At 37.9% G+C, this 12,600-nt stretch overlaps 1 long non-coding RNA gene across 1 annotated transcript; it reads left to right on the top strand.

Annotated features, from left to right (window-relative positions):
• The first annotated feature begins 681 nt into the window (after positions 1 to 681).
• LOC149469809 (uncharacterized) lies at positions 682 to 6,998 on the top strand. Its single transcript, XR_016311506.1, has 2 exons — positions 682 to 1,648; positions 5,394 to 6,998. It is a non-coding gene; the product is annotated as an uncharacterized LOC149469809 (long non-coding RNA).
• The last annotated feature ends 5,602 nt before the right edge of the window (positions 6,999 to 12,600 follow it).

Raw genomic sequence — 12,600 nt, 5'->3', positions numbered from 1 at the left:
AGAAGTTGAAATCTGAGAAAAAGATAAAGGAAAGCCAGAGGCCGTATCGTATAATAACTAGTTTGAGGTCCCTTTCCAACCATAGATCATAAGCTGCGTGTTGTTGAGGGACAGAAAAAGCAGGATTATGATGTATGGGGAGGAAACGGGAAACCCATGGGGATACGCCTAATTTACGTCTGATCTCCCTCCATGTGATAAGGGTATCACGGATGAGTGGATTATATTTTAAGTGTGGAGGGAGTGAGTTAGGGTTTGAATGTAAAAGGGCTGCAAGATCGAAAGGATGGGCCATGGCAGATTCTATTTGCAGATTAGAATAGTTGGAGGATTTGGTCAGCCAATCTATACACACCCGTAAGATGCATGAGAGATTATATACTCTGATATTTGGAAGACCAATTCCCCCCTCACATCTAGGCAGATATAGTTTATGCAGGGCAATGCGTGACCGACGTCCTTTCCAAATAAATGTAGAGAGCGCTTTGTTTAGTCTAAGAATGTCCGTATGCTTAAGTAGTAGAGGGATGGTCTGAAGAGGGTATAACAATTTCGGGAAGCTCACCATCTTGAAGAGGTGGGCTCTCCCTACAAGTGACAGTGGTAACTCTTTCCATACCTCTAGTTCGCCTATAATTTTTTGAATTGTTGGTGAAAAATTGAGCGAGTAGAGGTGTTAGAAGCTTTCCTTAACCTAAATATCTAATATCTTCTTATTAACAGTACTAACAAGTATGAATGAGTTGGATCTTAATAGAATAATTGAGTTATTATATTTATATTTGTTCTAGATTGGGAAAAGTAAGGAATTAGACTTCATAGTCTGTGAATATAAATATCTTGGGTTTTTCCTTTACATTCAAGCCACATATGAGAGTAATTAGCTATACCTTCCCCCATCCTCCCCCATCTATGTAAGAGATAAAGTTACACTCAGACTTTGAGAGAAGTAGGCTGGAGGGTTTGTTATATATATACACATCTGTTGGTGTCAATTATCTTAGTGGGACTACAAGAGTATACCAACCCACTTTTAGGTTGGTGGGGGCTGGATTGCTTTCTAGAGCAGGACAAAGGTTTAAAGCATACTTTCTTTAGACAGCTAGGCGAAGGGAGCTGCTTGCTCATATCTACACACATTCATATTATACACACACAATTACATACAATTTTATTATTAAGAACTTAACTATACTTTTTGGACTTTATTTAAACATTCTGTATTCCAATATTTTATTTCTAATTTTATGCAACGTTATTATTAAATCATCTTTTTGAGTTTATACAAGAAATGGAAGGACTTTCTATCTGAACATTTCTCATCAATACAAGTTAAGAAAATATCGAGACAATACGATATTTTACAGTGGCGAGCCTCCAGTTCGATTCGTTTCCGCCGATCGCTTATTTTTGACTTTTTTCTTCTTCCTCTTGATGAGAGGGAAGAGGTTTGCACACTCAGCAAAATATGAAATCAAGCTTTCAGGAGAAGTAAAGTCTGCAACAGATGAATCGTCGGCATAATCGAGAACCTAAAAGCAGAATTGGTGAGAATTTTGCGCAATTGCAAGCAACGCTGTTCCTTGGTGATGTCATTTCCCGCCAAGAGAGAAAAGACGCGTTATGTAAAGAAAGACCTTATTAATTGGTAAGTAATGGATTTTATTGATGAATTATCTAGAGAGAGTAAGTTAGAATTCAAGAATCTGTCTACATTTGTTAAAGATAATGAACTTTGGCGGTACATGTATAATGAGTGCTTACAGGCTAATATTAAGATAGAAAAATCTAAGTTTTCCTTTAAGAAACTGAGCAAACAAGTTAGAAATGTAATGAAGTTAGTTAATGTTTTTAATGCCATGATTTTTGATGTTCCTAAGACTGCTACATGTATAATGAAGCAAGATCAGAGCAGTGTATGTGCTAATTGCCAGATTTTGACTGAGCAAATAGATGATATGCAAAGTGCAATTCAAACAAAAGACATTCAGTTATCTGACCTGCAGAATGATGTAAAAAGAATTTGTGTGAATACTAAGGCAGAGAAACAAAAATCTTTTGTACCAGAGATCCAGTCTATGGAAGGAGATCCTACCAATCAGGAAGAAATGTGTAAGAGAAAATTAAGGGATAAAGCTGCAAAACTTAATCTTAAAATCCTTGATCAGCTCATGAAAATTTTGAAGGATATGCCAGCCTATGATATGGACGCCGATGCTTTCTATAACATGGAGGTTTATGAAAATTTTTGTAATAATTTTTGTTTAAATCAGGAGCAAAGAAATTTTCTATTCTGTTTATGGCTCCCCAGTGTTATGGCATGTAGATTAATCAAAACGCCATATATTGAGGATGATGAGGAAATGCATAGCAATGCATCAGACCGACTACGTCAATTATTGAAATTTACTACTGGAGAGGAAACTCCTTCTTTGGAAATCTTAGACTCCTTAAGAGCTACGATTAATGATGATCCTTTTGAATTTAAAAATAGATTTTCTAAAGTATACAAAATGATATTTAATTTAGACAATGAGACTCCTTCTATGGTAAATGCTTTTGTTAAAAAATTCAAGTATCTTGATCCAGCATCTGTTATTATTGCTACTGGAAAAAATGATTTAGATCAAGCAGCCAAAGTTATTGATACAGTTAGGAGACAACTTAAATTAAACAATCAGAAGAAGGAAAGTTTAATTGTTCAAAATGGAGAACAGAGAGAGACCATGTGCTTAGCCACACCCAGTTATGATGATGAATACGTCACAGGCAGGACGAGAGTCTCAGAGCAGACAGGAAATACTATTTGTTTCTATTGTAAACGATTTGGTCATTTGAAAAGAGATTGTATTCATTATAAATTAGATTTACAAAGAAAAGCTTTGGAATTAGAAGACCAAAATATAATTTCTGAACAATCTGCTCCTCCATGTTCCAACAATAGTCTGTCTGAGTTGCCTTATGCCTCAGAAGTTAAAAAGATCAGTTCACTGAGAGTTAACAACAGCTTAAACAATATGGTAAACAGTGCTGTTGTCATTAATAGGAATGGTTTATTGCCATTGCCGAAATTTAAATCAGGATCAAATGGAGATTCTTCTTCTTTACTGTTGGAATATGTTGCTCCAAATTTATTGGATGAAAGTGGAAGGCCCAAATCAACATCAATTGATTCTTCCATGTACTGTAATGTTGGAAGTATTTGTACAGCAACTGCTGACATGTCTTCAGATCATAAATGGCCACATACAGGAACCAATCTTGAATTGGAACAATTGGTTATATCACATACAGATCTTTGGAGTCGAAGCAAAAATGATGTAGGTTTGTTTAAGGATTTTGATGTTGACATTGAAGGTAGAGACCCTAAGCCTCAACCTCAATACAAATTGCCATTAGAATCAATTAATCCAATCTCTTCCATTGTAGATGAGTTTTTACAGCAAGGTATTTTAAAGAAAGTACAATCAGTGGTGAATAATTGTATTTGGCCTATCAAAGTTGATAATTCATATTCTTTATCAGTTGATTTCAGGACATTGAACAAATGCATCACAAATAACAGATCTATTGTTCCTGATTGTAACATAATGTCACATCTGGATGCCAAGGCCAAAATATTCTCAGTACTTGAAATTGCCAATAGCCATTTGTCAGTACCCTTAGCTAAGAGTTGTCAATATAAACTTGCCTTTAGCTTCAACAAAGAAACTTATACATTCACAAGATTAGCCCCAGGCTTAGATTTAAGTGATGGGATTGTTCATGAGTATTTGGGAAAAATATTATCTAAATTCTCTAGGCCAGAATGTATTGTCCAGCATGTAGACAAGCTTCTCTTGTCTACACAAAATAGAACTGAACATATCACTCTTTTGTCTGAAATATTTACGTTGTTACATACAGCAGGATTGAAATTGAATACAGAGAAAGTTCAGTTGATGAAAAGACAGGTGGAATTCCTTCATATGCAAATTAGTCATGGACAGAGACAGATATTGCAAGAAAAAGTTAGAACTATTTCTGCTTATCCAATTCCAACAAATCGCAAGGCTTTGCGTCAGTTTTTGAGTGAAGTAAATCATTGTAAAGATTTTATACCCAATTTTGCAGAAAAGTCTAGATCATTATTTGATCGTTTGAGACAAAAAGCTGGTGTGTTTGATCAATGGAATCAAACTGAGAAAGAAGCTTTTGAACTATTGAAATGGAATTTGCAGAATGCTACTACATTAAGTACTGTTGAGTTTTGTAGTAAAGTTCCTTTTGTTTTAGAAACCAATGTTTCCAATAATGCAATCTCAGCAACTTTGTCACAATTAAAAGACGGTAATCAGAAAATAATAGGTTTCTTCTCAAGAACTTTGACAAATATGGAGAAAAACTTTGATGCACATATGAAAAAATTGTTAAGTGTTTTCTTTGCAGTCAAAATAACTGAATACATTGTGAGATCAAGTAAGATCATATTACAGACACCTGATTCATCACTGAAACTCCTACAGGAAGATGGTTCAACAGAAAAGTATCGTGAAAATTATCCTATATGGTACAAAACACTGTCTTTCAAACACATTCAGATAGAAGTAACAAAAAGACCTTTTTCAGGAAAACATACCAACACATGTTTGTACAGCTGTAAGTGAGAAGTTTGTACCTCATGTTTTCAACATAGGAACTGAGAAAAGTTTGAAACCAGTATGTGTTACTGTAGATCAGTCTTACACTACAAGAAGTAAGCCAACACAAAAAACAGCTACGCATATTTCCAATTTTATAGAGATAAGATCAAAGGCATGATCCTTTGTCATCTCTGGGTTGATACAAAACCTTTCTTTGGTTTTGAAACCAAGGTTTTGAATCATGACCAATAATGGAGATGTAGCGTCCTGTTATATTTATTTTTGTTTATTTCTGGTACATATATAGCGTCGTCAATTTACGTAGTGCTTTTTACATATATAGTACATTCACATAAGTCCCTAACCCTCAAGAGGTGTACAATCTGAGGTCCCTAACTCACAGTCATACATACACATACTAGGGCCAATTTAGATAGGAGCCAATTCTCCTACCAACATGTCTTTGGAGTGTGGGAGGAAACCGGAGTACCTGGAGGAAACCCACACAAGCACAGGGAGAACATGTAAACTCCAGGCAGGTGATGCCATGGTTGGGATTTGCATCAGCAACCCTAGTACTGTTAGGAAGTGCCCGCATTCTAAAATAGAACACTACAAGTCAATAAGAAGTATTATAATCAAAATATGTCTTCCATGTCATGACTAGAAATGTTTGTGATTATGATATGTAATATTAACAGATAAATGTAAGAGGATTAATCCATGTAAAATTATCAATGCCAAAATAATGATACTGCATTTCTGTTACAGGAAATGACCTAAGAGTAACTGTTAAAGGAAGAAAGTTCAAATATTTCTAAACCTTTCAGATGATAATACATTTTCCAAGAAGGAAATTTATTCTGGAAGAAGCTTTGCAACAAGAATTTCATTCATCATAGTTTTTGTTGTTCTTTTTATGTTCAATAAAGTTATTTGAACTTTACAGAGTGCTAGAAGAAGACAAGACATCTCAAGGCATCTCATAGAGGAAGAACTTATAAAACAATTGACTTTTGACTACTGATGAAATAATTCATTCATCATCAGATATATTGGTTTTTTTTGTGTGTACATTTTATTTTTGACATGATATGTTTATCATATCAAGATGAGATCAGTTTTCACATGAACATTTGCAATCACACACTATGTATTTTCAGAAGTGAAAGGGTTAAACTTTTGTTACAACAGAGTCACTCTTAGTTAGAACATCTGTTGTTAATTAAGCTAGAGATAAGTTTTCTAAGGTACATATAGAAAAATTTAGGCAAGCTTTACATTGTTATATGTATGTTTTTAAAAAAAAAATCATTTGATATACATGTATGGATTGAAGTTAGAGAACATATGTTATGTTTAAATGTTGATAAGGTATTTTGAAAAGATGTAGTGGATTATAGAACTGTGTGCTACACACATTTTGGAGGGAAAATATGAAACATCTATTTTTTAAGTGACATATTTTAAAGTATTGTACTTTAATGTTACAGTTATACATTTATTAAGGGGATGAATTATTTGGTGAAAGGAAAGGAAAATAATAAGGGTAAAAATATTTTTATGTGATACATAACAAAAGGTTTATCAAAGAATTTGTTTTCCCATTATAGAATCAAATTGAAGATAAGTTCAGATCAATTATCTTAAGATCCAAAAACGCTTGAATGGATACGAAAGTGACGAGAATGTGTATAAATGGATTAAGATAAGGAAAATGATTAAGATTCGATAAAATCGATCATTTTGAGAGGGAAATGTTAGAAGCTTTCCTTAACCTAAATATCTAATATCTTCTTATTAACAGTACTAACAAGTATGAATGAGTTGGATCTTAATAGAATAATTGAGTTATTATATTTATATTTGTTCTAGATTGGGAAAAGTAAGGAATTAGACTTCATAGTCTGTGAATATAAATATCTTGGGTTTTTCCTTTACATTCAAGCCACATATGAGAGTAATTAGCTATACCTTCCCCCATCCTCCCCCATCTATGTAAGAGATAAAGTTACACTCAGACTTTGAGAGAAGTAGGCTGGAGGGTTTGTTATATATATACACATCTGTTGGTGTCAATTATCTTAGTGGGACTACAAGAGTATACCAACCCACTTTTAGGTTGGTGGGGGCTGGATTGCTTTCTAGAGCAGGACAAAGGTTTAAAGCATACTTTCTTTAGACAGCTAGGCGAAGGGAGCTGCTTGCTCATATCTACACACATTCATATTATACACACACAATTACATACAATTTTATTATTAAGAACTTAACTATACTTTTTGGACTTTATTTAAACATTCTGTATTCCAATATTTTATTTCTAATTTTATGCAACGTTATTATTAAATCATCTTTTTGAGTTTATACAAGAAATGGAAGGACTTTCTATCTGAACATTTCTCATCAATACAAGTTAAGAAAATATCGAGACAATACGATATTTTACAAGAGGGAAGAGGCAAGTTTTCCAATTTTGATTCCTAAGTATGTAATATGATGAGGAGCAATTTTGAAATGAGAATTATGAGCCCATGAGGGAGTGCGTGCATGGAATAAGGGAAGGACTTCGCTTTTCGTGAAGTTAATACGAAGACCCGAACAGTGCCTGAAGGCTGTGAAAATATCCTGTATATAAGGCAGGTCATGAGTTGGGTTGGCAGTGAAAATTAAAATGTCATCGCCAAACAAGGCTAAACGTAGATCTTGTTGAGCTATTTGGACTCCGTGCAGCTGTGAGTGGAACAGAAGGAAGCGGGCTAAGGGTTCTAGGGCCAAATTGAAGAGCAAGGGGGATAAGGGGCACCCTTGTCTTGTTCCTTTATGCAGTTTAATAGGGGTAGATGTGTGTCCTGCAGCAACCACCTGTGCTGTAGGAGCTGAGTACATAGCTTGGACTACATGAGTGAAAGGGCCTGAGAAGCCAAATCTATGTAAAACCATCTGCAGCCACTGAAAGTTAACATTATCGAAGGCCTTTTCAGCATCAAGAGAGATTATCGCTAGATCTAGGTGAGGATTGATTTTAGCATGATTTAACACTGTTAGTACTTTGCAGATGTTTGAGGCAGCAGAGCGTCCTTGTATGAGGCCCGCTTGAGAGGGATGAATGATGGAAGGTAAAACAATAGCTAAACGATTTGCGATAATTTTCGATAGAATTTTGGCATCTAAATTTAGAAGGGAGATCGGCCTATAGGAACCTGGGTCAGACGGATCTTTGTCTTTCTTTGCTATCAATTTTATATGTGCCTGAAAGGCAGACGGAAGATAGGCACCCCCTTCTTGTATAGAGCAGTAAACTGATTGCAGGGTAGGAGAAAGGGTTGCAGCCATGAGTTTATAGAACTCAGAAGTGTATCCGTCTGGGCCAGGGGCTTTACCATTAGCTAGAGTTTTTATAGCGGATTGAATATCGGATTGAGATATAGGAGCATTAAGAGATTGGAGTGCTACGAGATCGATTTGAGAAAGAGCAATGCCGTCTAGAAAAGACAAAGCCTTTGATTGGTCAATAGGGTCGGGGCCATATAGTTTAGTGTAGAAACTTTCCAATATGGAAACAATTTCTTCAGGGGAGTGTTTCAATATACCCTGAGAGTCTTTGAGGGAGGTAAATTGTGTAGGAGTAAACGGTTTACGGCACAAGCGAGCCAGGAGTCTGCCCGGCTTGTTGCCAAACTTATGATACTGTAAGTCGAGATGTGATTGGTGCATGGATTCTTGTGCTGATGCCCATGTTTCGAATTGGTGTTTTGCCTCTAGCCATGCTTTCCTATGTTCATGTGTGTTGGAGTCAGCCAAATTTTTTTGCGTCTGTCGGAGTCGGTTACTAGCTTCTGTGTATTTTAGAGCGACCTTTTTCTTATACGCAGATGTAAAGGCGATGATTTTACCACGTAAAACCGCCTTTCCTGTTTCCCAAAATAGGTTAGGATTGGATAAGTGAGCTGCATTGGTGATCTGGAAGTCTGCCCAAGTATCTTGGAGTTGACGTAACACCTCCTGGTTATTTGCTAAGAAAGAAGGAAAGCGCCACGTTTTGTGAGATTGTGTGTTGTGGAGATAGTTGAGGGTTATGGATATGGGAGAATGGTCCGAAATAACTATGTCATGTATATCTGAGGAAGATGCGTATTGCAAAGCAATAGAATTGCAAAAAAAATAGTCTATTCTGGAAAGCGAATGGTGCACCGGAGAAAAGAAGGTGAATTCCTTCCCATCTGGGTGGGCTAAACGCCAAATGTCTGTTAGTTGCATTGCTTCCGCAAATGTAGACAGTAGTGTGAGTGTTGATTGGGACTCCGCAAGTGGGCGGTGATTGTGTTCTAGTGATTTTGACTTATCTTCATAGGCATTCATAAGTGAGTTGAAGTCCCCTCCGACTACTAAAGGTAGATGTATGTAGGCGGACAGCTTTGATGACAGGTCCTGAAAAAACTGTTTTGACGGTGAGTTTGGAGCATAAATATTGGTGAGGACCAATGATTGAGAGCCTACTTTGAGGTGTACCGCTAGGAATCTGCCTGCCTCATCAGTGTTTACCGAGATTATGTCAGGTGCGAGCTTTTTGTGTATCAGAATGAGCACACCTGCTTTATTATTGAGTGAGGGAGAACCTATAACGTGTCCTACCCAAAGTTTCTTCATACGAACAAAGTCAGATTGGCCTAAATGTGTTTCTTGGAGTAGTGCTACATCTGCTCTAAGTCGGCGGAGATGGCAGAGAATAGCCATTCGTTTATGAGGTGATCTTAAGCCCTTGACATTCCAAGAATAAATACGAATCATTAGGTCACATGATATGAGGTGAATACAGAGGTAGTGGACTTACAGTTTTGTAGGGTGGAGCCAGCTATCCGCCCATTACCGCCCAATCTCTGATGAAGTATGGTCGACTCCCAAGGAAGGGGTGATTCTCCAGAAAAATGTAAGGAAAGAGAGCAAAAGAAGGGAGAAAGAGAGTGGAACATGGTGGCCCAACCGGGGCCTATCAGAAGAGCAAAACAAACAAAAAACCATAACAGTGTATTGGACTTCACATAAATCTGCATGCTGTCCCTGTACTGGGACCAACGTGTCCGGGAAATAGCAGAGTAGTGATCTGCAGCAGTGACTCATTGGAGTTGTTGTGAGGGCAGGGGAGCATGACCCCCGTGCCTAAATGGCATCGCCAAAGGGAGAAGAGGCTCAACAAATCGAATGACCAGAGCGGAACTGTGGTCGAGGCAAGGCACAGAAAAGGGATGACACAGTCAGTATATGTATATGCTTTCAAGCAAAATGAGAGGAAAGTACCACAGGACCAACTAAATTATTGCTTTCTAACAACTGGTATAGCTATCTGTGGACTGAAGATGATAGCTAAAGGCACAAGAAAATTAAATTCAGTTAAACAAGGCAGGTGGTCCAAGTCGTGGGGTAAACCGTATAGCGCCTGAGAGAGTGCGCCAGCTCAGGATTGGCGAGATTTAGAGGGAGCAAAGTTAGTACGTGGGCGTTTCGGTGGATCTTTGCGAGGGCTTCGCTGATCTCTAGGGCCCGAGTTGCGAGGGTGAGGAGACGGCACACCATCCGTAGCCATCAAAGAATCTTGTAAATATTGAGCGGCTTCTTCAGGGTGGATGAAAGACTTTGTATCGCCAGAAGGTGTAGTAAAGCGGAGAGTAGCCGGATAAGCCAAGGTGAATTTGTAGCCCCTTTGGTGGAGCGTGGCACATATTTCCTGAAAGGCCTTACGTTTGCGGGATACTTCTTGCGAGTAATCGGCAAATAGGAGTAATTTGTGACCGTCTACTTGTAGGGATCGAAAATTGCGGAAGGAAGTAAGAATAGCCACTCGATCAGCGTAGTTGAGATACTTGACTATCACCGATCGCGGTGTACGGCGGTCATTCGAAGGCGGCCCCAGGCGATGAGCTCTCTCGACCTGACACAAAGTGGTTAGACCTAGAGCTGAGGGTATACGTGTGGAGCATAATTCTGGAAGCACCCCGGTGGAAAACGATTCTGGAAGGCCCACTATGCGCAGATTATTTCTGCGTGAGCGATTTTCTAAATCATCCAGCTTGTCTAGGATGGATTGGTGTGTACGATTGGTTTGAAGTGCACCTGAGCGCAGCGAGTGAACATCGTCCTCCAAATCTGACAGACACTGTTCCACTTCAGTTAAACGTTTACTATGATCACCTATGTCTTTTCTGATCTGTTCAATGCCTGTGGCTACTGCATGATCCACAGCTTGTGTGATTGTGGGCAGTAGAATGGCAGCAATTGCTTGTGCAATCTGGTCATATATTTCTGTGGGACTACAGGTGCCAGGAGTAGAGGTCAGGGCTGGTATAGTATTATCACTGTGTGCTGGGAGGGTGTGTACATCTGCACCAGCGTGTGTAACAGCCTCTGTGCCTGTGTCCATTGAGATATTATGGGCGGCGGCCATCTTGGCTGCAGGAGGGGGAGAGCCGCATCCCTCTCTCCTCGTGGTGGGACCTGAGCTCTGCGGATTCGGCAGGAGGAATCGCTCCATGCCGAAGGGACCGAGGATCGTGTGGGGGGGCCAGTGGGGAGCTCCTGGAGCAGCTGACAGGACTCCCCTGCACAGAATGCCGGCTTTATATGCGGGGATCCCGGGAGCCGCGGGTCTCACCTCCTCACAGCATCAGCGCCGGAACCGGAAGTCACAATTTGTGTTTTAAGGCCATAGTTTCACTATAAAGTTAAGTCTAATGACTTGTAATGTGAGATTGTCAGCTTGCATTTTTAAGAATCAGAAAATGTAACACTAGAATGAAACGACTGGAAAATTAGTAGCAACCGTACATTTTTTCCCCTGCAGGAGCAAATTGGGTAATGCTTTGCTAGTTTTTTTTGCCTCCCTCTGGATCAACTGGGGAGAAAGGATTAGGATTATAACTTTTTTTTTAATGGTTGAACTGGATGGACTTTAGTCTTTTTTCAGCCAAACTATGTAACTTACAATAAAAGCGTGATTCTTGTGAGCTACTATGGTGTATTTTATAATTTATAAAGTAAAACAATATTAAATAAAATTTAAATTTGCAAAACTATTTGTTTACTGAATAGTAAAATTAATCAATATATATATGATCTTTAAGGTTGTGTGCTTAATTATATATACTAGTGTATGTGCTGTGAAAAATTAAATATGTGGGTCGCTTACACCATACACGTACTCATACTCGTGTGTAACTAAAATCAAACATACAAAAGCGTGTTGCGCTCCACTAATATAAAATAAAAATTAATATGCTCCCAAAAAATATATATACCTTATATAATTTAAAAAATATATATATATATCTTAAACAATATAGTTTTTATAACATTTGTGATCCTACTGCGAATCCATGCTTATTTCCACTATCCATGAAATATTATTATGTGTATAAAAATTATACAAAAATTATATATAAAAATTATAAAAAATTTAATACAAAAAAAGTCCACACACTGATTCATTTTCCTCATGTGCTCCTTCACCAGTGTGCGCTCACCTGATTTTTATGACCAAACCGTTAAGTGAGGTCAAAACAGCTTGTGCCCTTTAAATGGACTTGTAGATGAAGAACAGTTTATATCCCTGTCCCAGACTGATGGATGGATGAGTGGAGTATTTCCCTTTTTCCAGCAGGGGGTCTTGTTCTTTTCCAGAGACCTAGTTTCCTGGATTTGGGTGGATGGATGGACTTATCCCTCTATCCTCTAGGGGGTCTCTGCTCTCCTTATAGATCCTCTCCTTATCTCTCCATGTGTGTTAATGTCATGTAATCAAAGAATATGATATAGTGCCTTATTTCCTTTTTATAAAAGTATTTATTAGGCTTTAAATATAATGCACTCACATTTTAAAAAACATAAAACCGCTTTGTTTTGCAATTTATATTGTCCTCTATGTGTTCTCCACACTCCTTTTACTCGCCATGTATTTTCCTTTAAGCGTTGTGACGTCAGAGCC

This window comes from Staurois parvus, unplaced genomic scaffold (genome assembly GCF_062004578.1).
Source record: "Staurois parvus isolate SC_StPar_1 unplaced genomic scaffold, SC_StPar_1.0 ptg000059l, whole genome shotgun sequence".
Classification (NCBI taxonomy): domain Eukaryota; kingdom Metazoa; phylum Chordata; class Amphibia; order Anura; family Ranidae; genus Staurois; species Staurois parvus.
The sequence above is the reverse complement of the archived record's forward strand: the minus strand, read 5'-3'. Positions and strand labels throughout refer to the sequence as shown.